Here is a 26,541-nt window from a genome sequence, read left to right on the forward strand (position 1 = left end):
AGCAACGGCACATTTAAATCTTACAAATATAGTTATTTGGCTTATATCGTGATAGATATCGTTATCGCCTGAAATGAAAAAAACATATCGTGATATGAAAAAAATCTCATATCGCCCAGCTCTAATTCAAAGACTCGCAAACATGGCTCGAATCACTTTCTCGAGTTTTTAAAAGTCTCGCTGTTTATCGAGTCTTCGCAGTACGTGAAGCTGAAAAGGTCAAATAACAGCAAAGACAGTGAGCCATTTCAATTACCAAAAACCATTTACTGTCATTATGCAGAAATATTAACTTCACACACTCCTTGGCTCAGGTTGTGGGTTGCCAGATTGCACTAAAGATTAATCTGTATGTAGTGTGTGGATTTTAGACTGTTCCACAGGCAATCGGGCAACTTGCCGCATGGGCTGTCCAGCTGAAGGCAGAGTAACTTCCCTGTCGGAAACACGTGTTTGGAACACCAAAAAACAACCACCAACTTATCCAAACAGAGTCAGCCGAATAAATAAATAACTACACATGAACAGATTTCCTGAAAATTGGTTGTTTTCAGCATTTTAAAGTTTAAAAAAACCTGAAAAATAGAAATTATGTTGGATATTTAAAATCACCAAAAATCAGTACCTGTACTGGTCTTGCAAATTTGTGTATTTTGGCTTCAGCTCCCCCACGACCCTGAATTCGATAAGCAGAAGAAGATGGATGGATGGCTGGGTAGACAAATATAATGTCAGGGCTGTGCAGATTACAAGAGATTCCTGGGAGAAGGAGCAAAATGCAAACCCAATGGAAGACCATCTTTAAATAATATTAGGTATGCCATATATTTCTCCCAAAAAGTTATTTAAACAGTTTAAATATCATCTTTGTAGGGACACTATATGATTCACCCTTGGCAAATATTAAGAACTCTAAAACAATACAGAAAATGCTAACCACAAACGCAAGTCAAATTTAGCCGATGACATTAAAAATATGGGATAACAGCAACCTTAAAAGATTGAGCAACCAGAATGGGTTAAGTTGTCAAATAACTCTCCCAGTACTAATAACCCCAATTTGAGTAAGAAATTCAATCCAGTTCAAAGCTGACACTCAAATGATCACGAGTGCTGACATTACAAGGTAATTTCAGGAAAAATGGCTTGCATGGATTTCAAGTTGCACCTCCAAACACAAACACACAACAATTTCCCCCAAAAATGGCACAAGAGAGGCGGCAGCAATTAACAAATCCAACTGGGTCACAAAATGACTTCTTTCACTAATACCAACTCGGGCAGCCAACACCAGCAGCATCCATTTAGCCATCCAGAAATACAGAAATTTGAGAGCTTTGTCTGCTTGGAAACAGATGGCAAGGCAGTTGGTAGGAATTTCAGAAACACTCCAGTACATGTTAGTCTTATCCCCTAACAGTTTTTGTACTCAGTGGCACTCTTGCAATTTCATTATAGAGTTGACATGAGGAAGGGTTGAGGACAGTCTGAAAGAATTATTAATTTGACACAAACTCATTGTAATCCAGGATAATGAACACGTGCACCCCTGCAGTCAATGCTTTCTACCAGTTAGCTGACGTGCTGTTGCTGTTCTCTCACTTCTGCAACAGCAACTAGTATAATGCTGATAATAGCCAAGTCATTCAGCCACAAAGGACATGAACTAATAGTGAAATTCTGTGTCAATGATTATGTCAAAAAATAAAAAATAAAAAATAAAAAAATAGAAAGATAAATCATTGTGTTATCACACCTTTCAGGTCTGTATCTAGTGCAAAACACATAAATCAGTAAATGCCACCTCATTTACTAATGTCAGTCAACAAGTCCAAAGAGCCAAACAGCTCTTTTTAAACATTAAAAAAATAGATATTTTCAAGGCTGTGTCTAATCATGTAAAAAGCACATGATATCAATACTGACCACAATACTTTAAAAAGTAATACCTCTTTGTAAGGGATTACTTTGACTTCTTATGATTATTCTGTTATTACATTGAATAGAGTAGTTTGATAGAGCATCATAAATGTGAAAAAGTAGAATTTTTAAGTTATCATCATCTAAGGCAGCGGTCCCCAACCCCCGGGCCTCGGACCGGTACCGGTCGGTGAGTCGTTTGGTACCGGGCCGCAAGAGTTGAGGCTCAGGTGTGAAATGTATGGTTTTCAGCGTTATTTTGTTATCGTTTTTATTGTTAACTCTGTTTTCCTGGGTCTTTTCACGTGTGTTATGAATAAATCTTCTTTTTTTCGGTACCGGTACTAGTTTTATTTTGTTATATTTATTCGCGATACCTTAAAAGGTCGGGCATAAACCGGTCCGTGGCGCAAAAAAGGTTGGGGACCGCTGATCTAAGGCTACGTTCACACTGCAGGTCTTAATGCTCAATTCCGATTTCTTGATCAAATCCGATTTTTTTTGTCTACTTGTTCACACTACAAATAATATGCGACAGCAAACGCGCTCCAGTGTGAGCCCTCAAAGCGGCCTGCATGCGCAAAAGAAGACGTCACACACAACGCGCTCTGTTTAGACCCAGAGCAAACAATATTGTTTGACTGATGGCCCTTAATATAAAGACTTCAGACTTTACGTTTCCCAATTTTTGCTTTAAGTTATTTTGTTATTTACATAATAATGTAAATAACCTAATAATTATCCTTATTGCTGTTTAAGAGAGGAGCGGTGCTTCAAAGGATAGTTGCAGATTTATGTCAGAATCTGCAGATTATACAGTACAAATAAAATGTTCATGTTTCTCCAACGTTGTCTTCCCAACAACTTCACTGACATCTACACTGGATGGCCAGGAAGCGTTTACGATGTCTTCTCGGGCACTTCTCCAAAGCTGATAATTGGCGTCTGTCTTGTGTCAGTGACATTTAATGCGACTTGACCGTTCACACAGCAGTCGCTTTCTAAAACATCGGATATGTATCGGATTCAGTACCATATGCGAAAGTGACCCAGATCGGATTTGAAAATATGGGATTTGTGCCGTTCACACTGTCATACCATGATCGGATATGGGTCGCATAGGGTCAAAAAAAAAATCAGATTTGATGCGCTTTCGCCTGTAGTGTGAACGTAGCCTAAGTCGGACAAGCAGTTGAGAAAGAAGGAGGACATCACAAAAATTATAAAAGACTGATGCAGCTACTGTGAAATAACCCATTGGTTTCTTAAGTCCAATTTTGAAGCATCAAGATTTTCCATTTTCACCTTTGTCAAATACTCATTTGAAGGATTTGACAACAGCGGACCATAATTACAGTGAAACTGTACATTCGTTAGCTACCAACTTACACATTGATTCTCCTAGCATGATTTAGACTGACCAATATTTGTGTTTACTCAAAGCTGAGCAGCATCAGACCAATATTAAAAGCCTGGCCAGGAGCAGAGGCCCAAAGCCAGATGGAGTATCTGTTTAACCATTCACACCAATCTCAAAACACTGTATAATTACAGATTACGGCATCAGTCTGAAGAGAGCACTGACAGCTAGGGCTGAACGATATATCGCATTTGCGATAATATCGCGACATGATCAAGTGCAATTTTCTAACCGCAAAGGCTGCGATTATATTATACAATTCATGGGCTGCATCCTCCTGAGGCCGCATTTGTAGACCGATTACGTCACAGCGACGCGCCGAAGGCTGTCCAAATTACTACCATATCCCAGAATTCATAGCGCGGCCCAGCCAAACTCCAGTTTCCAGCAATGGCGGCCGCTACTAAGTTTTAAAATTACTCATACTAATCTTTCTGGGTCACAAAATAAACTTTTAACATATTTTCAGGCGAGAAAGTAGTTGTGTAAACATCAAATATCTGCTCGGTTTATCAAGATATCCCATATTTGCAAAAGTGCTTCGACGTTTTCAGAGGCGTCTGCTACCCACCAGCTCGACAGCTAGCCGGGAGCTCGAGGATTACTGATGCGGACCGAGAACGGCACAACTCCCGGCACATCATTTTCAGATCACCGCGGAGTTTCGCTGCTCGGGTTAAACGTAATATATAAGTCACTTAGACAACCTAAAAATGTTATTGTTGGGCTTTTTTCAGTGTTTTGTTTGTTCGTGAGTAAATCGGTTTGGCTGAGATTAAAGTTATTAGATTAGATAAAATAAAACTTTATTAATCCCCCGGGTGGGTTCCTCCTTGGTTTTCACACAGCTGACTAAACGTCAAACAGAAAACTTATTAAACAGAAGTATGAGACAGTCGAGAATTTACACCAGTGTCTGGTTATATTTTAGATAGCAAGAAGCAGACGGCCGAGTTTATTAAACTCCACCGAGACAGCGGTGACGCTAATCAGAACTAGCCTTCTGATTCAGAAGGCTAGACCGTCCAATTTCACGCCTTTAAACTTTAAAGGCGTGTTTGTGTGTGTGTTTATACAATTGCTATTATGTTTGCACTTTATGTGTAATGTTACTGACTACAGAGATCAGTAAGATGTGTGTATTTTTTATTTATTAGTTTTATTTATTTAATATTATTTTTTAATTGAATGACTGTCTAGTAGTTCACAGATGTCGAAAAACTGAGTGTGGTAAAGCCACTGATTTTTTTTATGTATATTTCTGCAATCTGCACATTGTACTGACTTTCATTTTAATGTTTACACCAGGGTTCCTTGTCAGCACTTTATGCTCAGATGTTTGTAAGCTAAAAATAAACTATTGTGTATGTTCAAATATACTGTTGTGATTGAAGAAGTTAAATAAAAATGTCAGTCATCAATTCATGCATCACCTCATGTCATCATAACAGAGGTCTGTCTTCCAGGAAAGAACAGTTTAAAATTAATGTAATATAGTATTGGCCATACTATATGATGTATTGCTTGTCTTTGTTTAATAATACAGAAGACAAATACCTTAAAAAATAATCGCATATCGCATCGCAATCGCAATATTGGGGCAAAAAAAATCGCAATTAGATTATTTTCCATAATCGTTCAGCCCTACTGACAGCCAGAAAAAAAAAAAAACAAAAAACAAAAAAAAAAAAACAGAATATGGGTGAAATTGGTGGCTAGTTATTCAGTCTGCAGCAGAACTGCAATCAATTCAATGGTTAACACTGCAAAACTAGATTGTAAGGGAATTTAACCTGGCTTTTTTGGATAATTCAAGAAGTAAACTTAAAATGTTCAGCCAACCTGCTGTGTGTAGGCCGGGGGATGCCAATGTAGTAGTATCTTAGGTTTTTATTCCAAGCTAATTTCTGCAAATTGCAATGAAATAATAAGGAGAGCAAAGGCACAAATGATCCCTGCCTAATATTCTAGCATTACAATATCCATATGAAGATACTCCACGTTCAATCTCCATCCTGGCTTATATCGTTTGTAAGGATTATACGTTTATTCTATAATATCTAGGCTGTTCTTGCTTTCAAGGCTTTTGTACAGTACATTGTGTTTACTTCCATGTTGATTAATCTGACTAGTCATTGTTCCCTGATGCTTATAGATTTTTTTTCCTCTCTCATTTGTCACAACTAAAATCTGAAGCCTTTATAATCCACAGTGCTTTCATCTGCTACAATCCACTTACAGCCCTAATTAAAAAGTTGTTTCACCAGACAGACGGGAAAGTGGAGAACTGGACAGGGATCCAAGTCCCCTCACCTCAGGTGGAATGGCTAAAAGTAACTGCTTCCTCTTGTGACATCCTTTTTTCTTTTCTGGGTGCTTTGAAAAGGCCTGACAAAGCCTTCATGGGGTTTCATATTTATCCTCTGCAAAGGACCATGGATCAAAAGAGATAGGCAATTTCACATATCAGAGAAAACACCGCAAGGGCTGTTTGTTGGGTGAAAACAAAATGCTGGCTTGCACTTCAATGTGTCAAGAGCTTACAGACCCAGGCTTTCTAACATACCCTGCACTTAAGTATTTGGAGATACTGTCTTTCTGTTGACTACTTAAAAATTATTTACCAAAACAGGTGCCTGTACAAAACACATGCACATCTGATGTGAATCAGTCGGAAAATAGTTTGATGTTCATCTGTTGCTGCCTGCTTTTTGCCATTAGCGATGTCTTAGCTACTCCTCCATTTCCTCTATTTCTACCAGTGGCTTTGACTTCTTGCTCATTTTTTCACAAGATCAGCATCTGCTAGAAAAATGTGGTCATTGATAGAGTGTATTCTTAGTGTCACTTTACATGTTACTTCTGTTCCCAATTAGAGTTCATTATTTGGTCATTTCTGTATAAAAGGGGAAGTGAGCATGTTGGTCACCAATGAGACAGACCACAATCATGGTCATACAACTACAGCAGAGAGTATTATGATGTTTAGTCCAACTGCAACCTTACCTTCAAATAGCTCAGCTAGCTCACAAGAGCTAGGTTGCACACACTAATATGTGCTGAGCACTGATAGGCTGTTACTCAAGATATGTAATCAATAAGATTATCAATAAGACTAGAATGTGAGACATTTCTGTCAACCACAGAGCAGCATCTGAGGAAATTTTAAAAAAGAAAGAAAGAAAAGAAAAGCAACCGCCAAATTGTTAGCAAAAAGTCACCACCTGAAAACATTTGCGTCTCACTGTTTAACTAGTTCCTTTATTGTCCGGGCCATCAACAAGATAATCAATACGGTAATCAATCCTTTTTTCAATGCTAATTAAGATTCCTGGTATTACTGACTTAAATTCAAAATGTGATTAAAGTCTGCACAGCATCTCAGTAAGAATCCCAGTATTTTGTATTACACCATTTTGCCAGGCCAAGTAGTTTTATTCAATCAGTCTGCCCTACAGTATGAGCTACTTACTGTTACAGAGTATTTCTTGCTCTGTTATTTCTCAAGAGACAGCCTACCCCAATACCTTAAACAGAGTGAACTCACATTCCAATCTCCAGCATGTAAAGAGTCACCAAAACAGACAGACAAAAGCACAAAAAATCAAAAGGTAAGCTCAAGAAAAGAAGCAACATAAATCATGAATCAAAATTAATGCAGAAAGGATCGACATGGGCACTCTGAAAGAGTGACGTGGTAATAGACAGAGATAAATATGAGGGATGTGGACAGAAATGAAGAGTGTGTCATAGTCCCCGGCATGCCATCCACAACAGAAAGAAAGCAAGCCGAGAGGAAAAGGCACTGTGATGGGCAAAAGGAGGAAGGAATCGTGGGAGGTGGGGAGTAAAGGAGCAGCAACAGAACTGAGACAGAAGGCGAGGATGAGGCAGTAACAGTGGAAGGGAGGGGAGCATAGTGAGGTATGTCGTAAACAGGTAAGACCCCATTATCAGATACTGTCAGTGATGCATTACACGTCAAAAGGGAAAGCGCTAGTATCCCAGTTATGGGATTAAAATGTCCTCCTATTCCTCACTTTGCATTTTCAGATTCTCTCCTTGAGCACCTCCAAATCTTTTCCTGTCCCAAGCGGGGCTAAACTACACATTTGAGACTTTTTCACCACATCCTAATTGAAGTGTTTATTTAAAATGCAGGATTTTGCTCACAAGAAGACACCAAGGTCCTGGGAAATTCTTTATTTGAAAGCAGTAAAGAAACCCCCTGCTGTGTGCTTGCGAAGGAGAGGGTTCATGCACACTGACCTAGGCTTTCTAGCAAAGCCTGCACTAAAGTCTTCGGGGATGCCTTTCTCTGTCAACCACAGTAGTTGAAAATAATTTATGCATCTCACAATCTTGACTGCATGATGACAACAGTCTCATTCATTCAACTCGTGCTGCTTAATCTAAAAACATGCAGATGTTTCAACATCCCAAAGAACTTAAAATAATCTTTCAGCTGCCCACCATCAGTGCTTGAATTTCTTTTCCGCCCCTCATATCTTTTTTTAAATTCAGCAACTACACGTGTGACAGAACATGTGCGCCTCCACCTACACACTCAATTTCAATAGTCTACTTAATATTATAAATGCGACACAGCTTCCAGATCAGCTCAGCCTTGGCATTCACAGGCACTGACGAGGGAGGGCTGATAGCATGAGATGCTCAACCGCTATATCAGAGTTTGGGTTGTTTGTTTTTTTTTGTTTGTTTTTTATAAACGCAGCTGCTGCAGCAGCCAAAGCAAAAAGGACAAAGCAGCTCAAATGATGCCGTGGAAGGAAAGCATCTCCAGCGGTGCTGCTGTGTTGTTCGAGTTGAAAATTAGACCCATCCCAGTCAACCACCGAACAGACATGTAATTTCTTTGATGTGTCCATTAAGGATTTGTCAGTGAAGGAAGCTGTGTGTGTGTGTGTGTGTGTGTGTGTGTGTGTGTGTGTACCCCCTCCTCCCGGAGGGGTAACGCTGGTAGCCTGGGGGCAGACTCCACAGGTGGAGATGGCAGTAAAAAAAAAAAAAGAAGCATCTACAGGAGGTCCATTAACAATACCCCCCCATGGTGACAGAGAGAGATCTCAGACACAAGCAAGTACTAACCTCTTTAAGACAAGCAAACTTTAATAAACTTAACTGGCCTATACAAAAAAAAGAAAAAGAAATGCTTACTTCATGGTTAAATCGTTTGATGAGCCAAGCTTCAGAGGCATCTTAAATGTAGCACTCCTACATCACTATTCAAATGTGACTAAACTACACTGACGGCCATTTTGATTAATGAGACTGGTGTTGACAGAGCCTTAGGTGGAAATAACTTCATTTTTGATTTCCAGCAAGTTCCTAAGCTTGCACTGCGCTCTGAAAATAACACATCACATGCAAGTAATACCATGAAAGAACACGTGAGTCCGGGGATAAGTAATAAACTTTGCATCTCTCATCACATCCCTGACTGATCTCTATGCCAATCAACACATTACAGAGCTGTGAAATGCTGCAGATGTCCAGGAAACCATTCAAATCGGCAGCAGCAATGCCTGCTAACAGAAATGCACTGCAAATCATGCATTTGCACCAAGAGCTGCTTCCCCAGATAGAAGACATTTCTCTGATGAAAGTGGCCCCACGAGTCTTTACGCCAGCTGCAGCGTCCACATGTAAGATGATAAGACAGACAGCATAGGTTGGGATACACAGGAAACCCACTAGAGCGGCTGCGGCTAGCCATCCCCAATTATGCAGCAGTCACGGAGAGACTTAACCAAACAACCATTACCTTTATCTGATCGTCATTTTCGCAAGATTTCCTGTGTCTTTAAGAGCAACGGTGAATCGCTGTCTGAATTTTTAACTGTGGTGTCTGCGTGCATGTGTCAAAGAAGACGCCGTTAACTGAATGGGGGCTGAAAGCCTGCTCGTTATGATACAGGTAATAAAATCAGATACATGCTGGGAGGGGAAATAAAATCCACGCCAGTACCACGTAAACGTTACCTGAGCGCCAATTAAACTTTTCAGCCTTGTTTTCTCTACCTAAAATATACTGCATTTATCCAAATACTTAATCCACACTGGTTTTTAGCACACTAATAGCAGCTACAATCCGGCTAACCGAACACTAATGGATCTAATATCCCCCAGTTTCTATACGCACACCAACGGAGAAGAGAACGCACTCACCTTTATCAATTTCCACCTTTTCGACAGGAAAAATAACGCTCTCGCTGGTCATTCGGCGGCGCACACACAGACCGTAACTGCTGTAAAGGGAACCGGCTGTCAAAGCTTCGTAGCAGAAAACCTCCGCTGCTTTTCACCTTTGTATCTCTTGCTGTCCGAGCACTCCGCCGACCGCCTCTCGGTTTGTTCAAATCAGAAGTTCATCCAAAGTTGCAGCGGTTCGCCCCGCCTCGCGACGGCGATTAGGTCACCGCCTCCCTGTAATCCTCTGAGCTGTACTCTCGCGATACGGACAGCCACTGCTTATCAGACTGCGTAGCCTCGCGGTGACACGGCGAATTGAATTAAAGAGAGGCCGACCCAGTGCTGTTGAAAAAGGACAGGAGAGAGGGAATGCGTTGCTCTGGCAACACTGTGGCTGGGCTTTCAGCGATGCCCCCCCCCCCCTTTTTTTTTAAAAATTCAAGCCAGTGATGTTGTGGCAGGTTTGCGTGTTGATAAACACTACCTAATCGATCTAATGCTTGCATCGGGGACAGAATAACAGGAAGCTACCTGCTGGAATGTGTTTACCCTGTATAAGAACTGCCATTTGGTTTTCAGCTGCTACATTGGGATATAATGAAGTATAATGAAGGTGCTCTTCATTACTTAGATAACAGTACCGAGGGGTAATTTTGGCACTATTTGTATAAAAGAATACAAGCATCGAAAAGGATGAAGAGGGGCATTAAAATATTTAAATGTATCTATATTTTGCTAGTTCTCAGATATGAACCACAACGTGGGTCACAGATAAAACCTACCCACTACATTTGATGTCATTAGCCATTTCTGGGTCCAATGGCTCTTAACTTACACAAAGAAAACAAAGACTGAGACACATTAGAGTATTAAAATTATCAGTGTAGCTGGTTTTCCAGGTGTTACGATAAATAATATAAAATAAAGAAATATGCACAAGGTGTAGTTGCTTTAAAAGTTAGTAGTATGTTAACTAGCTAGTAGACATCTAAACATGGTGGTCTCTCTTAAGAATTAAAAAAAATATGGCTATGACTTTGGACTTAATAAAAGGAAAGAAAACTAAATATCAGCAACATTTGGATGGTTAGTGAAGTTGAGTTGGATCAAATAATAGTCTGGTAGCTATTTTAGGTATAACAAATGGCGTCACAGGGAAAGTAAACTGTCAAAACTTAAGCCAAGAAAACATCTGAGATTACAGTTAGTCAATAATATGTTTTTGTGTGGACTGGGTCAGGAAGATGGGACAAACCTACCCAGTCTACCCATTGACTAATATTAAGTTCATCACACATTGCTCAAGAGTTGTCAGTCATACACTTAAGACATGATGCAACCACTAGTTCCAATGGAAAAATCTGTATGAGTACACATTTCCCAGAGTCCGCTGGTTCTCACTAGGTAAAATAAGTTGCTGCCCCAAAAACCTAATGATCGATTTTTTTGTGTTTTCCAGGAAATAATCACTGACTACTAGTTCGTAAAACCTGCCTACAAAGAGCATTTTCTTTAACTTTGAAGGTGAACCATCTCTATTTCTGGTTTGCTGTTCACTCTAGCTCAGAGAGTATCTGGACTCTATTTGTGAATATGTGTTTTTCCTTAGTGACAGGTGGTTACTAGGGGGTCAGTGACTGGTCTGTAGGCCTGTGTAACTGGGGCTTTCACAATCTTTTCCTTTGCAACTGCCAACCCCAGCAACCACTCAAAACTGACTATAGAATACATGTTTTTCTTTCATTGGCGGTTGCCAGATGATTGCTGATTGGTCTCCAGGCTAGTGTGAATGGGGCCTTGTTCGTTAATCCTACATTGTCACCATGATTGCCACACATCTAAAATGCCAGAGAAGTTAACGTCACATGGTTAGTGATCACAGTTAGTGGTCACAGTTAGTGTCTTCAAAATCTCAACTGGCATGCACATGTCATCCACGGCCCCCCACAAATGTGTGTCATTCATAATGATGGTAAAAACCTAAAACTATATTTAATGTACAACTCAGACTAAGTAAACGTGGTTGGACATAGGTCAAATTCCATGTTCAGCCTCAGGTATTGAGATCCTGAGGTTAAGGTTAGGATAAGTTGAGAAAGTCTCTGGTTAGGGTTAGACCATCAAAAGCAGTGGTTATGGATAGGGAAGATGACCAGGTTGAGTCTCCACATTGTTCAGTTACAAGATCCTGAAATTGTTATTCATTTTATAAATGACAGTACAGCCCCTAGGACACTCTAAGACAGCTTCACGAGTCAGGACAATACCCAGATGCATCAAGCCTGGTGTGTATACTTCCATTATTAACATGGAAGTATACACACTTCATAACTAGTTACCTAGTTATGAGTTAGCACTCATAACTAGGTAACTAATTACCTAGTTATGAGTGCTAACTAGGTAATTAGCTAGAACTGATTGAAAGTATTCAGAAAAAAAACACACAACAACGACACAAAAACTAACAAATAACCTTAATATTGGATGCAACTGGTGTTGTTTTCACATTTTCACCTCTGAACTCTGTTGGGGAAAGCACTTGGTACATGTCTTTTGTCACACACAAGAGGTGAGGGTACATTTTAGACGCACTCAATAAATAATTGCAGGACACAGGACACAAGATGGCCATCTAGCAGCAAACTATCGATCACCTGACTGTTCCCTGCACTCTTCTCACAGTGGCACAACTGGATGTCACATAGACTTTGTGCTATTTTTTTCACTTTCATCTCTGTTGGGTAATGTCTGGTGAATTTTGGAGTTCCAGTGTACGTGAGAAAATTATTTGAGATCTGTGCTCTGTCATTCAGGAAGTTAACTCACAACAGTGTGAGTAACTAGAAACTGACAATGATCATAACAGTTCAGTAGGACTGGTGATCCACTGTTTGGAGGAATTTGCTCTTAAGCCTCTAAACCTGGTGTGTTTCCTATTAAACCACACCCATATGACACAGACGAGGTACTATATATTTATGTTTGTGTTTTAGTGCCAAGTATTTAAATGGGAGTCACTTACTGTAATGGTGAAGGTGTTTGCGGTAAACCTAATTCTAACACTTTCATCTATCCCAACCCCATTGCAACACAATAGTAAAAGTAAAGGAAAAACTAGCAGATCATTTAAAAGAGTGCTTCACTGATGTAGCATTGAAGCTCATGTAACATTGTTAGACTCAGAGTGGATAAAGAATCAAAATCGATCCCTGTTTTCTTATACTTGTTTCTACTGCTACTGGTGTTCAGAGCAGGGCCACTTTGATTGACAAGTGTCATGGCCCAGTCAGCTTACCCAGTGGCGTCTGCGAGGCCTCACCTGAGCTACATTAAGTCCCTTTACTGGATGCCTCTACTTTTTTGTGCTGTTGGAACCTTTAATTTAATTAGCTGACCAATACTTCAACATGCTGCATTATACAGACTATTCAAGAAGTCTGGTGTTCAGTTTTGATAAGTGAAATTCGATCATTTTATTAGTTACTATGCACTAATAAGCAAATATGTATGTCTGTGTGTTGTCTCTCAACAGTTTATGAATGGAGCTTCCTAACCAAGCTAGCTAGCATTAGCTTGCAATAGTTAGTGCATCATCTTCTTGTACAAATATGTTAACTACTTGCTTGAAAAAGCTAACATGGCAGTGGCGACTAAGTAGCTAACATTGAAGCTTCAAAATGTAGAATCCAAAAACAATGCGTGACATCACAGTAGTTGCTTTCATCATTAACATACACTCACTACATATCATTAGTAATAGCTGGAACAGTAAAAGGTGGGGTTCATTGAGATGCTAATGTAAAGTCAGGAGAAGTGTTCAAATCCAAAGACTTCTAAAGTAGTTAAAACACACAAATATTTATGCAGTGCCCACTCTGGAGCGCGAACAAGATGCTGTCCCAAGTGGATGCATTCAACTATCTCCAGGTCTTGGTCACCAGTGAGGGGAAAGAGGACGAGGAGACTGACAGGCAAATTGGTGATGTGTTATGGTGAAGATCGAGCCGAGCATGAAAGCAAAGCTGTCAATTTACCATCAATCTATGTCCCTACCCTCACTCTATAGTCATAAACTAGTGATGAAAAGAACAAGATTGCAGATACAAGTGGCTGACATGAGCTTCCACTGAAGGATGCCTGTACTCAGCTTCAAAGGTAGTGTGAGGAGCTCTCTGTTTTTGGGAGCGACTCAGACTAGAGCTCCAACTCCTCCAGATTGAAAGGAGCCAGGTAGTTCAGACATCTGACCAGGATGCCTCCTAGGTTAGGTGTGTCCATCTCTTGGCTGGCTTTGGATGATCTCTCCCCCTGGAATAGGTGGAGAGATCATCCCTGCCCTACCTGCTGCTGATTACCTGGATCAGGTGTGGTTTGCAAATAAGAAGCTACAAGGGCAGGTTAGTTGGAAAACAAGCAGGACAACGACCCTCGAGGCCTGGAGTTCGACACCTGTGGCTTAGATTGATACCCCCAAATTTCCGACCTGGACAGTAGAAGAAAATGGGCGGAAGAATGGTAAAACCATGACAGGTAAAAGGCCTACTTTAACTATGCACAGTCATTTAACCCTGAGGTGCATGAGTAGGGACCTTTGAACAACAGTCAAACAGTTCACAGTGATTGAACAGTATTTTTGCTTGAAATGTCCACTCATGCTCAAAGCAAAAACTTTATGATTACACCGGTTTATGTAGCCTCCAGGAGCTGTCTGCAGTACCTGTAAACATACTTTGATGTGCCTGGTTGTGTCTGTGCCAGTGGATTTCCCCATTAACTGCTCCTCTTAATTAATGGGATTTGTGCTTGAAACACAGCACATAAGTGAACGTATTTCCTACCACCCCAGAATATTTGGCAACTTTGAGAAGAGTTCTGTGATGTTGTTTGAGCAGCCTCGAGCTTAATAACCAGAAATCCTGTAGAGTGTAGCCTATTAGCAAATCACATCCACCACTGCGGCAAAAGATTTAGAACGATATTGCAGCCACATTAAAAAAGTCCCTACTTTCTTCAAAAACACTGCATTATTTATTTCTTCTTAAATTTTTAATTAGATAAGAGAAAGAGCATTGCCCTAATTAAAGTAGCTCAGCAGGTACCAATGTGAAGAGTGGGTGAAAGACACAAGATTTCAACTCTCACCCACATAATCACCTGTGAATAGTCACAAACTTATTCTGTATTCTCTGTCCCCAGCCTGTCTTTTCTCCTCTGCAGTTAATAAATGCGGTTCTAGTGGCAGCAGTTCACATTCTCATCTTCATTTAGTCATTTTCTCCCCAGTTAGCTCAGCCTTTCCTTTCATTTCTACTTTCCATATGTGCATCCATTATTGTAAAATGTCATCCAGGATGACATAAAAATCTAATAGAGACAAAGGAAAAGCGATTACTGTCATTAAAACTGCTCTATTCCTGTAACTCTGTGGGTCTTAACACTACCCACCCCGTTCTGTCATGGGGCGGATATTTGTGTGGGCGGTTTGTATTGTTCTCTGGTGAAAAAGTGCTCCCTCGGGATTAGTTCAAGTAGTCTAATTGGGTTAGCTGCAGAATGTAATTGAGTTTGGATTAAAGAATTGAAAAGACACATCAGCAACAAGATTCACTGCTCGTTATACCAGTAAAATAGTAAAGCATCAGATACTTAAGCAGAAGAAAATAATCAATTCATCTACAGGTGTTATTATGAATTCTATACAGCTGAGAAGCGAGTGTATTTATGAGAATAAATGTGACCAATGTAACTTCTGCCTTCATTAGAACAGCAGTCATGCAGAGCAGAGGGGAAGTTATCGGTGCTTCTGAAAACATAGAGTCCTGATGTGGAGAGATTGTGTGTCTAACAAACAACTGCTGACATTTCTAGCTGTCTAAACGTAATTTCCTGCTAATTTTCTTTGAGTATGTAACTGAATTTAGAAGGACAGTGAAGAGGAACAGCACTCTATAGCTGTCATTTTATTTTAGCCATACTTTATCTACCTTATAATTTAAAAAAGTATTGTATTTACTATGTTATGCCACAGAGATGTAAAAATCCAATACTTTTTAAGCCTGACATTGATTTCAATATCTTCTCCTAAGTTGTTTATACAAAACAAGTAATGGGAAAACCAAATTTTATAATGCAATTGACAGTCATCATCACACCATAGCTGACATGTCATTACCGATGTCACTGTGATTCAGCGTATTTTACTTCCGCATTTCCCCTTTTTCCACTTATCTGCATAGATCTGCACAGCAAAAGGGATTTAATTTAAAATTACATTTTTATTTGAAATTTGGAGCATTAGTATAAATAAATAAACAATGAAAAGTACAGTGTATAACATATTGCAGATATGGTACGCATATAGGTCCAAACTGTGAACTGGGACAGTGAAGCCAAATCCTTGGAATGTCCCAGTTACATATTAATTATATACAGTACGTAACAGACAGTTATTGTGTTTGTATTATTGGTATAAATAAGTTATTATGTTCCAATTCCACATTTGATACAAATACATTATATGGAAAGAAACACTGGGCTTAATCTTTAAAGTCAAGTGTTTTCAGTCCCATTTCTACAGGTTTATGAAGTCGTTAAATCTGCCTTTGCAAACATTTGTGAAATAATGGGTTGCTCTAAAGAGCTGACTGACTTTGAGTGTGCTACTGTCATAGGATGCATCAACTGCAACAAGTCAGCTCATGACATTTCTTCCCTCATAGATATTCCACAATCAGCTGGAGGTCATATTATTGCAAAGTGGAAGCGTTTACAAAAACCCAAGACCTCTTGAGCAGAGTTGCCACTAGCGGGTATTAACAGTAGCACAAAACCTGTGTGCTGGGAGCTTCATGGTGGAGCCGATGCATGTAAGTTTTACATGCCAAGCATCTGTGCCATGTGTAGGTGGCTTTTGTCCATATAGCCTACTACATATACTAATAAATATAGTACATTTTGTAGAAAAGTAGCACAGTATTACTTGTCCACAATTTGTTTTTATTCTTAAGGAGTGTCTAAAGTAGCCTCTTTATTTTTCACGTGTCCTTTACTCTTACTGACCACTTGAAGTATGTTACAGTACAATTTGCATTTCAACCATAAAATCATGCAGTGCTTTATTCTATACACTTGGAGCACCAACAGATTCAGACCAGGAACCTTCATCCTATGGAGTTACACTGATAATCACCTTTTTTTATTTTATTTTATGCTTATAAAAATGAATATAAAAGTTACTTTCGCAACCAAAACTTACATTCAGTACAAAGCAATACAATGGAGTAAGTCACAGATCAGATACGTGGTGCTTTTTGGAGCTCAGTCTTTATTACAGCATGCTCTTTGCATCACTACACATTATCATATCTGATGCCAAGACTGCAGCATGCAATTATTACACGTCTGAGTCATATTAAGATGTCAAGTAGTGAAGAGTGAACCCAGAAAAGGACAGCGGTGGAATTCCTTACCCCGTTACCCCTGGAAGCAGAGGAATGAAAAGAATGGGTCCCATTCACGAAGTTCCACTCAAATGGTGCTCCTACACTAACAGAGATTGACACGAGGAAAGCGGCAAGTTCTTTTCACACACACTGGCTCTTTTGTCTCCTTTACTAAGGGGCGTAATGCAGACAGTGGCTCTGAAAATAGGCAGAATTTGATGCGCTTGTTTTACATGAGTGGAAACCAGTGTTTCTTGATTGGAGTGTGTGTGCAATTAGCGCTTTGTTGTATAATGTCATTGTATAAACTGCTAGGGCCATTTATTTGGCTGAGTGGCAGCCGTTTCAGAAAGACAGGAGGGGAGGGGCTATTGATAATATTCTCTCCAATCGCTACTTTGAAAGTGAGTAAAACACTTCACCCACTTTAACATTTGTGCACATTTTGAGCACATGTATGCCATGTTCCTTATAATTAAATTCAATGTGTCTTTCACCCTTAGGAGTAAGACATATCTGATGTTGTTAAGGAGTGTCTTAATATTAGGACTGCAAAAGTTGTAGCTAATTTCCTGAAGATGTCTCTGCATGGCGTCTGTTGATGCAGTAAAACCAGCCTCAGTCCACTTGCCGTGATGCTCTCCCAGGTTGGACTTTTCTCGACCATAGTCCCAAGGCTGCAGTCATCCCTGTTGCGTATGCACCTTTTCCTTCTCTTCTGGTTACTTTCAGCTCTGTGCCAATAATCCAATTTTTCAGGAGTGATTATATGTGGCTAACTGTTGTTGTGGAGGATCTCAGTAACAGTCAGCACATCTTCCCTATGACTTTGGTTGAGCGGTATTCATAAAGTTTTAAATAAGTTATTAAAGTTCAGTATGAAATATTCTAGTAATATGAGATACAGGGTTTCTGATTTTCATGAGTTATAAACAATAACAAGCAAACACCAAAACAAACAGGGACTTAAAACATTTCTCTTTGCATGTAACAAATACAGTTTATCTCTTTGAAATAAGGAACAAAAATTAACTTTTTCATTCTTTTTAATTTTCCTTTTCTTAGATTGACTAGTGTTGTAGCATGCTGATATTAATCATATAATAATATATAATTATTAAAATCTGATTATTATTATGGTAACGCTTGCTTATTAGCATCAGTGACCCCAAGCTTATTGGCTGAGTGGTGACACTAGAAGTTGAGCAAAATTTTATGACCAATCAAGAATATATCCCAAATATTTATTTTACAGTGTCCAGTTAATATTAAAACTGTGTCCTCTGGGACTGGCTGTCTAAATTCTTCCAGCAGATGTTTGTGTATTTACAGATGAGTGAAATGTTTTACTGTCATGACTTCACCTCGGCCAGTAGGAGCAACACAGAAAGTTGTCTTCCTTTCCTCCTTCAAACTCTTTTACATAGGGTCTGTGAATGTTGTACATAGAAAACTGTACATTAAAAACTTCACGATTTATAAGGGAAAACAATCTCACATTTGTTTCTGATTCTCTAGCAAGTTTCTTGTACGTAGCTGAAATATTCTCTTGTTAACGACGAGTTAAAGACACCCCCAAACAAAAACTTCACAACACATTTAAAACCAAACATTCTGAAGTAAAACTACCAAACAGGAAGTCAATCAACAACTGAATTTGGTACAATGATCCCATCAGAGAAAGAACAATTTCTTTACTATCACACAGAAATGCTGATGTTGTTTATCACGTCTCAACAATTATGCTTGGATTTGTCTTTTCTTGTACTGTCATTCAAAGTTTGCCAGTTTTTTAAAGTTGTCATACTAACACTACGGACTTTAACATGATAACTAAGTTTGGGAAAATTATATAGTAAATCTTAAATCTACGGATGTTAAAGTCTTACCAATACATCTGTTGGAGTCTGTAGCCTGCAGCATTTAGTTCAGTAGTAATTAGTTAGAAGCAGAATGCATACTAGAAGCTCTGTGCAAGTAACTTTATTGCAAACACTTCAAAAGTCCTTCTGTCACGTTAGGTGTCACTTTCTAAAACAAACATAACAGAGACAAGACTAATGGAGACTTAGTTATTATTTATCTTGTGTATATTTTACGCATATTGCGCCATTTATGTGCTAGAGGCAGAATCTATTAAATATGCCTTAAAATAAGGCAAGTTTTTTGCTTCATTATTAACTTTCAAATTTATTCATGCTTTTAGTTTTGAGGTAAGCAACAGCAACAGAATTTAAAAATCTTTAAATCTTTTGTTTTTCTGTCTTCCACAGTTCTTAAAGGGAGCTAGTATGCTAACTTCAAGGTCCATCTGTTTATTCTTGGACTGAAACCAGATTTATTTAGAATACTTTCATTCACAGCAACTAAAAAAACGGGAAAAAAAAAAAAAAAAAGACCGTCTGAAACTTTTGAGCAGTCTGAAGTGTAAGCATTTGCCTCCAAGGGATTACACACTGACTTTCACTGACCTCGCTATTTACAAGTTTAACCATGTTTAATATGAGCATTCAGTATTGTTGTAGTATATGCATGACAGGAACAAGTTGAAGCCACAAGGGAGACCCCAAGCGGCTTGTTCAGCCTTCCATATTTGGGGATAATTAAAATTTCCTGTCTTTATTTGTAGCCAGCTAAGCCCCTTCAAGTGTTTAGTGAGGCACTTCTGTGATTAACAATTAAATGTAGGATATAAACAAAACTAAGCTACAAAGAAGACAAAGATACTGTGGCCTGTGTCCAATTCGTCAGTAGGGCTATGAACTGATGAGAGTCATTATTCAAAAAAGTCATTTATTAAACAGAACACTTTTCTTAAAAGTAATGCAGTACATTACTTTATTACTTCCAGGAGAAAGTAATTTGTTATACTACTTGTTTCATTACTCGTACACTCATTCTGTGCAGCCAGAAACTGCAAGAAAAACACATCCATTAATTACAGGTGACCTATTTGTTAACAGTTCCCATGATGAATGGGTTTATTTCCAACTGAGACTGTGCACATATCACATAAACAGAGAAGTCAGGCAAGTTCAGTGCAACCAAATCTCCAAACAAGTTAAACATCGTGTCAATGCCTCATATGATATGTCATATAGCAGAGTTTCTTCATCCTCTACTGAACCCTGACGTGCTTGCTCACATTTAGCATGCATTGGTCAGTGTGAAATGGCCAGTTTTTACTGGTCAGACTCTCCCTGTGATAACTCAATAAACATACTTATTTTGATAATTGAAACTAACATTACTGAAGTGAGTGGGCCCAGTGCCCCTCAGGCTGTGGCAACAGGTTTTTTTCTTTTGTGCTGTTGTTTGCATATTAATTTTTTGTGTTGAAATCTGTAATCATTTTTTGAGGAAACATAGACGAACATTGTTTTTGTTACCTTTTATTATTGTTATTTTCTGCGGCTTTAAATTGTTTGGGTGCGCCAAAGATCATTGAATTTTAGATTCACAAATCTAGCCGGTTTTCTTTTGATCATCTTAAAGGGTTTGAACTCCTTCTCTTCCATTGTACTTTTACAAAATAGGGGCCCCCAAACAGAATCTTGCAAGGGCCCCTAAAAGGCTAGAACTTTCTCTGCTCTTAACGCAATCTTAAACCTACCGACAGGCCGATCCCATGGGCTGCTGGGCTGTTATTATTCATGCTTGATGAAAACTGTATTGCCAGTATGAGAAATCTACTACGTATAAATTAGTCTCTGTCTGTGCATATGGTAAAGAAGCTGGTGGGTTGTCAGCACCATGATCCTTGGAGTCCTGGGGGTTTTCTTGTACAGAAAACTCTTCTAAGATATGCATTAAAACACACTGACAAAATGCAAGTTCAAAATACCTCCCGCTTGGCACTGTATGCACAAATACATTTCCCCACAAAGAGAACTAGAGCGCAGTAACTCACACTGGTGCGAAAACACAGCGGAGAGGTGGGAGGATGACATCACAACACCCTGCAGTAGAACAAGTGCTTTGGAGTTGGACCCTATTCAAGCACGCACATAAGGGCACGTAGACACATACACCTATACACATATAAGTGCACACAGTACTCCTCTGCTGCCTCTCAATCACACCGCCCGCCCCCGCCACACGTGCACACGAATGCGCTCAGAACATTTCCTCACCAGAAATAAAGCTGATTGTCCTGAGGAGACATTTAGTTGTTATGTTTTTGATTTCCAGCTCCACATAGGGTAGGGGGCGTGGGAAGAGGCAAGCTGGGGGTTGGCCAGGATGTGGACATGCTGTGATAGGATTTGGGGGCTTCGGCTAAACAACAAACAAACAACAAAGATGGATATGTATTTTTTCGTAAGGAAAAAGGTACACATCTAGCTCAGACGCTGATGTTAAGATGTGAAGCTCCACCAATCATTTGTGCCTTTGTATGTGGATCTGAATATAGCATATGCTCACCAGGAGCGGCTCCAGCTTCTGTGACGATAGCGCGAGCAGAAAGCAAGTGTGATTAATTGCCAAACATACATACTGCATTCAAATGCAAGAACAAGCTCGAGCTCAGTGTTTCTAATGCGAATGAAGGGCGGGGGGCTTCAAGATTAAAGCTGGATCTGCGAGACAAGTGGCTGATGCAGTGATTCATCAACAAAAACATTTCATCGTGCTTCCGACAAACTTTTTTTCTTCCTTTGCTTTTATCAAGAATTGTTATTGAGGCAGACAAATACAAGATTGAGTCATGCAAACATGGTTGCTTTAGACCAAACAAAGTCAAGTCAATTTAGTAGCACTTTTGGAGTTTTGAATTGCTGTCCTCCTGAGGACGAAAGAAGACAAAATTTGTTAGAAGCCATGAAACTGCAGTATTGTCATTTACATTCGTACTTACATTAAACCTGAATTAAATGAAGTAAGCCTAACGTTAGTCCACTGCTCTGCTCGCAATCTTTTCACTTCACACAACAGTGTATTTCAAGAAGCAAGGAGAGACTTTTATTGCATCTCCAAATGTTTTGCTTGACTTGTCTAACTATTTAACTATGGTGGCCAAAGTTCAAGTTTTGCCCTTAAGAGGTCATACCAAAGTCCTTCTAGAAGGGAAACACCTTTTATAGTGTAAAAGGTGGATGGAGCTGCGGTGACTCTGCAGTCTGAAGCTTAACTATTAGCATTTCTTCCCCTTTCATGTTTTATAGAGTCAGAGCTTACCCTGCTTGGGTGAAAAGATGGAGTACTAAGATATGAGCTAACACTACGAGCTAGCACGTGGTGTGGGTGCAACACACAGACCACATATCCGATGATTAATGATAAATAAAAAACTAATAAATAAAAATACTTCCTCTTGGATGTGTATTAGTCTGATAATGGTTTAAAAGGTCAGGACTGCTGGCAGGTCATTCGTCTCCGATAAACCCTGCTCTGTGGGATCGAGCATTGTCATTTCGAGGACAGTTTGGTCCCAGACTGTGGAGATGTGGGATTGCCACTGGTAGCAGAATCTCATCTCCATGCATTGAGATTTCCTCCAATGATGACAAGTTGTTTTTCCAGTGAGGGAGATGCCGCCCCACACCATCACACTGCCTCCACCAAAAGCTGCTACCCTGTCAGTGCAGCAGTCAGCATAGCATTCGCCATATCCTCTCCATACTTTAACCGTACAAACCAACTCCTGTAGGCAGAATCTGGACTCATCGCTGAACATAATGTTCCCTTACATGTTCAGGTTTCAGTGTACATGCTGCCGACACCAGCGTGAATGGGCCTGATGGGGAAGGGCAGTCATGGCAGGCATCCTGGCAGCTCTGTGAGGCAACCCACATACTCAGCTCTGCTGCTCAACCTACAAATGTGTTCTCCTTACATTTAAAGGAAATAAACAGGTTTTCCATTGATATAAGATATATTGCAAAAACGTATTGTTACAACAAAGAAAAATTTGACCAAGCATAAATTTCCTTGCTTTTTATCCTAAGTGTGCTGTGCTATGTGTACACACATATTGCTCAATTAATCAGACCTTTCTAGCAAACCCAAATTGGTGCTTCTGGAGTAATCCCAACAAAACCTGAATGAATCCATGTATCACCTTAGTTTAAATTTCCACCTGAAAATTCACATTCTGTGTTTTTTTTCTTCAGACAGAGCCCTATACCTACTGTCACAGGCAATTTGGAATGAATCAGACACTTTATTATGAAATTGAGTCCAGGTGTAGCATCTTCCACTTGGCTTGGCATTAATTTGCAGTTTTTCTTTTAAATTAAATTAATATCATAACATAATGATATTTATATTATAATGTCCGTCAATTTAACCACTTTTGCAGTAAAATAATATTATACGTCAATCTTTTTCATCTGTTAAAGACCTTAAACGATGTGAAAAACACTCTTGTCCTTGGTTCTACCTCTGGTAGAGGTATTTCAGAATTCTGGGAGCAGTTCCCCTGTTTTTTTGCACCGTGATGTTTGCCACAATGTTAACATTCATTTTAAATCGAAGTGGTTCATGGGAGTCTACGGAGATTGTCTCGCTTTTGGATTCAGCCTCAAGTGGTCGTTAATGGAACTGCAGTTTTGGCACTTCATTTGACTTGATTTTTCATCCGTTGGCTGCCATCGAGAGATATTCCTGCAGACATGTTTGGGCAGTTATTTTGAATCATTCAGTGGTCACTAGGATATAAAACCAACAACAATACACTTCCAGACATTGCCGACTTAGCCTTTTTTCCTCTGATTTTGAACTATTTTTGCTGCAGTGGATTAATGTCTATACTAATAATGATAGGCTTTTACATATGCAAAAGCTTGCAACTCTCCTGGTTGGTGAAGGCATACAACCGCTGTGCTCCAGCTTGTATGTTTCCTGCCACTCTGTACACACCAAAGCTATGCTGTTGCTCTTATTATGTCCAATATTCCCACGTTTAAGCCTCAGAAAGTCTCTTTAGCTGCTAATGCAGAGCTGTGTTCAAACAATGCCAATAACAGTGTTTGCCTTTTGGTTTTGCATACTTAGCATGCACTAGTTTGTTTTCTTATGAACAAATATTGATTTGTGCGTCTCTAAAGACTGCATACAAGAAAACAGTTTCTTTTAAGTGACACTAGCTCTGAACCCAGCACCCACCAATGCTAACCACTGCACCACCAAACTGCCTGCATAGCAGACGTGCAGCACACGGAAGTCATGTGTGTGTCCACCTGATGAATCCAAGTCGAAACTCTCCTATCGATTTTTTTTTTACTCCCCAGCAAGCTCCAGTTATTCTATGTGTCTGTCATATCAGGTGGTAAGTCTTTATGAATTTAGTGCTATTTCTGACGCCTACCGCATTAGATATAGTTGCACACATTGCACAAATTGTTACTACACATAGCGCAGCTTTAAATTAATAAGCTTGTTGAAACAGCTGCATGTGTTAAATCGTGAAAAGAGAACCATGAAGCATTTATTACTCACAGAGAAACGTGCACTATTTACTCAGAAAAAGGAAGGCGCATCAGTTATGGCATCAATTTACCTTTCTCATCATGCTGCCTTTTTTTTTTCTTTTGCTTTCTGCAGCCTTCCCACTCAGTTTGTTTTTTAGATATTGTTAAAGGGGATAAATGGAGGTGGATCTCAAGAACAGATAGCTTTAAAAAGCACAGCATAACCACAGGTGGCATGACAAAAATGGAGGACAGAATGTTTCAGTGTTAGATCTGGCTGTACAAGAAACCTTCAACCTACACTGCTACATCTGAATGTGTGATTTAGAGTTTATTTTCTCCTCTGATTTTCTGGCTCACTGTGACCATAAAGCTTCAGCTCTATTTGGAATGGATGCACTGGCGAGGATGCTGAGAAGTGCTGAGCAGAGGGAGGTGGGGGGGTCTGGCTGGGTCTGGCTTGGCAGGGTGCTACAGCAGTTAATTAAAGCTGCTGGGCAGGTATTTCGGGATTAGGAGTGGGTGTGTGGAAAGGGCCTCTGGTGGCCTTAGCATGAAGTCATCATCTCATGAGTAATAGTGGCTGTGAACACTTGAGTGTGCCGGTTGTTTCTTCAAATGCTTGTGGTTGTGTCAGTAGAATTTGCTTGATGTGGTGCGTCTCTTTGTTATGACTGGCGCTTGCTTTATGGCACTGATCGCGTTTACCAGTGAGACATCTCATTAATGTGGCGATAAAATGTCATTTTGCTGGACAGTCAATCATGGGGCTTATTCAGCTAGCGAGTAAACACTCTTATGTAATGGAGCGTGTGATTATTTTTCCTACTTTTATTTTCTTATCATCACAAATAATGTTGTCATTTAAACAACATTGGAATTCTTATTATCTTTATATAAGATTTGCTTCATCATCGGGAGAAAATGGCCTGGAGGTATTCTGAAAACATCACAAGACTATAATTTGCCAAATCAAGATCACGATAACAAGAAAAATAAATAAATATTTGGGGATTTGTGATCTTTAAAGAACACATCCACAAGACGTTAGCGGACATGCTCAGTTAATAACTTTATTTATTTCAGACCTTCAGTCTAACTCTGGGTCACACCACCTACAGAAATACTCTGACGATTCAGTTGAATGCTTACGTGATGGGCAGGAGGAGTACAGAGCACTACTGGATTATTCTGTGGAGCGGGGTGGGAAGAATTATTTTCTTTTGAATGTGAATCAGACCAGAGAGGTGGTGATCGACTTCAGAAGGAAGACGAGGCATCACGACTCCTGTCTGTCCTGGAACAGGATGTTGATGTGACGGAGGAGCGCAAAGTACCCGGGCATCTACATCGACAGCAGGCTGAACTGGAATACAAACAGAGAAGCTGTGCACAAAAAAAGGGGGGTGAACAGGTTCTACTCCCAAAGGAAGCTGAGATCCTTCTGTGTGTGCAGGAAAACGATGGAGATTTTCTTTTTTTACCAGTGAGTTGTGTTGAGTGCAGTGTACTTTATTGCGGCATCAGAGAAAACTGTCTCTGTGCCTGTGACTGGCTCCAAACTGGACACCTTTGAAACTTGTAAAAAATGTTTCACATCATGTGACCACCGTCTGCACCACTCACTGGACAGGCAGCCTTCTATAACAGATGCATACCACAAGGACGGGAAATCTTTCATGCTACATGCACTTTATAATACAATATATCTGTCTGTTACAGAATCATCTGCAAGATCTTATCTTTATATGTCCTGTAGTGTATAGTCCTGGGATTTTGCATCCTATCAGCCTGAGGGTGTGCTTGGTGTGCAACAACAGATCTCGGGGCTTGAGGTTTCCCAGCAGCATGGTGTTTTGTAACAAGTGGATCAATGAATTTCACTTGACCTTTCAGAGGTGTTAATGTTGCGGCTGATTGGTGTGTGTGTGTTATACCTTCTTCCTCCAGGTGGCCGAAAAAATTGCCGTGACACTTTAAATCACAAGTACTCGATCTTTTGACCATGAATGAACTCTGTCCTCTGTTTTTATTAGGGGAGCTTCTCCGTCTTTCTCCTCCACCCCCGCACGTCTCCGCACACATATCCATCCAGTTATGTCACTGCAGCTCTCAAACATTCCCTCATTTACGC

The 26,541-nt window shown here is 39.8% G+C and overlaps 1 protein-coding gene across 1 annotated transcript in view; it reads right to left on the minus strand.

Annotated features, from left to right (window-relative positions):
* sipa1l1 (signal-induced proliferation-associated 1 like 1) overlaps positions 1-9,697 on the minus strand; it is a 96,599-nt gene extending 86,902 nt beyond the window's left edge. The window contains exon 1 of the mRNA XM_085372087.1: positions 9,530-9,697. The gene's annotated coding sequence lies outside the window, so the exon portion shown is untranslated. The remainder of the gene's footprint in view (positions 1-9,529) is intronic.
* Between the last annotated feature and the right edge of the window lie 16,844 nt (positions 9,698-26,541).

The sequence above is a fragment of the Diplotaxodon limnothrissa genome, linkage group LG15 (genome assembly GCF_057381915.1).
Source record: "Diplotaxodon limnothrissa isolate DT_005_m linkage group LG15, D_limnothrissa_male_GT1.1, whole genome shotgun sequence".
NCBI lineage: Eukaryota > Metazoa > Chordata > Actinopteri > Cichliformes > Cichlidae > Diplotaxodon > Diplotaxodon limnothrissa.